Source organism: Platichthys flesus, chromosome 14 (assembly GCF_949316205.1).
Source record: "Platichthys flesus chromosome 14, fPlaFle2.1, whole genome shotgun sequence".
In the NCBI taxonomy this organism is placed as follows: Eukaryota; Metazoa; Chordata; class Actinopteri; order Pleuronectiformes; family Pleuronectidae; genus Platichthys; species Platichthys flesus.
In genome coordinates this window covers 2,871,045-2,874,706 of record NC_084958.1, presented here as the reverse complement: position 1 = coordinate 2,874,706, position 3,662 = coordinate 2,871,045, and positions in this window count along the sequence as shown.

The following is a 3,662-nucleotide window of genomic DNA, read 5'->3' as shown; positions in this document are numbered from 1 at the left end:
TGGGGGAAAAAAAGCAGAGCAGTTACCTCACACAAGCCTCTCAGTGTCCCCCCCCTCCTGAGCTGCTGCTGCTGAGTAGAGTAAGTCCAAATATTTCACGTGAACTCTGTCTGTGGTGATTTCTCGCTGCCTCTGTTAGTTCACCCTGTTGAACTGAAACCACGCTCTAGTTGCCTTCATCCCTTTTCCTTACTCTTCTCCTCTCTGTGTATCCTCTCAGCTCTCTCTCTCTCTTTCCCTCTAAGTCCCTCCCTCCCTCCCTCAGCCTCTTTCCCTCTCACACATCCCTCTCTCTCTCTCTCTCTCTCTCTCTCTCTCTCTCTCTCTCTCTCTCTCTCTCTCTCTCTCTCTCTCTCTCTGTGCATGCTGGGAGTTTGTTGCGTGAGTGAGTGTCGGAGCGAGTGCGTTTTTTCGTTCTTATTTTCTCTTTATTTGTCGTTAATGTTATATTTTTTGAATCACATATCACATTAGAGTCACAGTAGTTTATTTTCTGGTGGTTTGGGACTTTCTCTGGGTGTCTTTCCCCTCACCAGCGTCTTGCTGGTGGTGCGATGGCCGTCATGGCCAGTGGGAATTTTAAATCACTTACACGAAAGCATGGTGTAAAAATATGTGTGAGTTTCCCCTAGCGTAGAGAGCATCGGTCTCGCTGTGGGGGAGAAGGTCGGTCACAGCTGTGTGGTGTCAGCGGCCCGTATGAACAGCGCCGTGGTCGTGTTTTTGGACCGCGTGGAGAAGGTGAACTCTGTGGTCGGGACAGGTATCACCGTGAACGGTTGTTTTGTACAGGTACTGCCTTTGTCCCAACCCGCTACCAAGTTGGTCCTGTCCAATGTCCCTCCGTTCATCACCGATGAGTTTCTCAGTAGAGAGCTGTCCAGACACGGGAAGGTAGCGTCCCCGATACGGAAGTTGTTGTCTGGATGTAAGTCTCCATTACTGAAACACGTAGTGTCCCACCGCAGACAGCTCTATATGATACTGAACAACCGGAACGAGGAGCTCAACCTCTGCTTCCATGTTAAAGTAGATGATTACGACTACGTGATTTTCGCCACTTCATCGGTGATGAAGTGTTTCGGGTGCGGGGAGGAGGGACACACGGTGAGAGCCTGTCCGAAGCGGAGTGACCCGGCTCCGCCCGCCGTGCCGACCGATCCCCCTGGGGAGCCGGTCGCCGCGGGGCTGGCCGATCCCTCCGGGGAGCTGGCCGTCACATCTGGGCGCCCGGTCGCTGCGCCACGGTTATCTCCTCCTACATCTCCGCGGAGAACCGAGGCTGTGACCGAGCCATCACGAGGGGTGAGTTTTGTCAATTCACCGGGTGTGGGGGTGGAGGTGTTGGTGGAGGATGTTGTGGTGGAGGATGTTGTGGGTGAGGTAGAGGAAAAGGAGGTGGGAGATAAAGGGGAGGAAGAGGGTGGTGTAGTTAGCAAACAGGTGGAGGAGGTGACGGGTGAAGAAAAAAGTTCTGAGCAGGAGGGAGGAGACAGTGGAAGGAGAGGAGGAGAAGCAGCTGAGGGCAGGATGGTGTGGAGTGAGCAGGTGGAGGAGGAGGAGATGGAGGAAGAATCGATAAAGGAAAAGAAAACAGTAAAACGTAGGAGGTCAGCTAGGACAGTTTTAAATGAATCAAAGACGAGCAAAGTGCAAGTGGAGAGTGATGTGAGTGAAAGTGAGTGTGTGTCTGATAGCAGCGACTTTCCGCCTTTTAACAGCAGTCAAAAAAGAAAATCATTTTCATATTTATGAAACTATGAAAATGAAAAAAATGTATGTCATGTTTTTACAAGAAACGCATAGTAATTTTAATAATGAGTCTGACTGGAAGAGAGAGTGGGGAGGGGAGGCCATTTTAAGTCACAACACTTCTCTGAGCGCAGGAGTGGGCTTCCTCTTCTCCATGGCTTTTAAACCAAACTCGCTGGAGGTCAAACATGTGATCTAGGGGAGGTTTCTTTTAGCCAAAGCTCAGTTCGACCATTTTACTGCTGTTTTTATGAACGTTTATGCTCCAGCAACTGGTGCAGAGAGGAAGCCCTTTTTACTGAAAAAAAGCGAGATTCTTTATGATTGTGCCATGGAGGATTTTTTATTCTTGGGTGGGGATTTGAACTGCACTGAAGATGCGATTTTAGACCGCAACCACGCAGAGCCTCATCCAGCCTCTCAGCACGCCTTAAAGCAGCTGGTCCGCTCTCACGGCATGGTGGACGTGTGGAGGAGGATGCACCCAGACTGCAGACAGTACACCTGGTCCCACATCAGAGAGAGTAGGATCTCCTCAGCCAGGTTAGACAAGATTTATTGTTTTAAACATCATTTTAACATTTTCAAAAGCTGCGCTATCATGCCGGCAGACTCTCTGTACTGGTTGTTGAGAGAACCACTTGTAAATGGAGCCAGACTGGACGTCAGCGGCACATCAACACCCGGCCTTATGGCGGCGCTGACCCGGTCTGGAACAGTGACCTTACAGCAGCTGGTGGATGCAGTGGGGCCGGCACTCAACAACACCCAGGCCCTGGGCTCCCTGCTGGGGCTGCAGTCTACCCGGATGGCCCAGAGGATCCTGGAGCTCTGGACCCAGAGGCTCTCCATCCAGGAAAAGGACCTCCTGTGGGCCTACCAGAGGGGAGAAACCACACCAGAGGCTGCAGACCCCTATCCAGATATTATCCTGAACCCAGGCCTGGGAGAAAAGACCGGCCCCCTACTAACTGAAATAAACAAACACAAACTGGAAATACACAGAGCGGACAAAGAGACAATATACAGAAACTGTGTAAAAAGCATCCACCAGACCGGACTGAGAAACAGACCCCCCACTGTGTGGTCACGGAGGTGGGGGGATCATGGACCCAGCCCGCAGTGGAGGATTTTATTCAAACCTCCCCTCAAGAAAAGAACAGGCGACCTCCAGTGGAGAATTTTACATGGCGCCGTCGCTTCCAACGCTTTTATTTCTATTCTTAATCCCACCGTTTTTAACAAGTGTCCATTTTGCGACCTGCGTGAGACTATTTATCACGTTTTTACTGAGTGCAAGAGACTGACAAGTTTCTTCGCTCTTTTAACCGCGTTTTTTAGTGATTTTAACGTCACTTTTACTGAGAAGGTTTTTATCATGGGAGCTGCCTACAACAAAGCAGCTAAAGATAAGTAGCAGCTCCTGAACCACCTCTCAGGTGAGGCCAAGATGGCCATTTATATTAGTAGAAAAAACTGGGTAGAGAACAGAGATGGGCAGGAAGCGGGGGTGGTGTGGGTGGTTCGTTCTCTCTCTCTCTCTCTCTCTCTCTCTCTCTCTCTCTCTCTCTCTCTCTCTCTCTCTCTCTCTCTCTCTCTCTCTCTCTGTCATGGCGGAGTGTGCGTGGGGCTGAGAGCTGTGTGTGAGGGTGAAAGGTATAGTGGGTTTAAGACTTACTTTGCTGAGCTTTATTATTTAGGTGTATGTTTATTTGTTCGTCTTTAGTTGTATAGTTGTTTTTTTCTGTTTATAATAGTTTGCTGAGTGAGTGTGTGAGTGAGTGAGTGTGAGTGTGTGTGCTAACAGGCAGCATGCCTGTGGCAGCGGCAGCGGCAGCAGACTTTGAGAGTCTGACTCGCCGGCATGCCATTAAACTGATCCCCGCAGTGGCATGCAGTGTGGCAGAGGC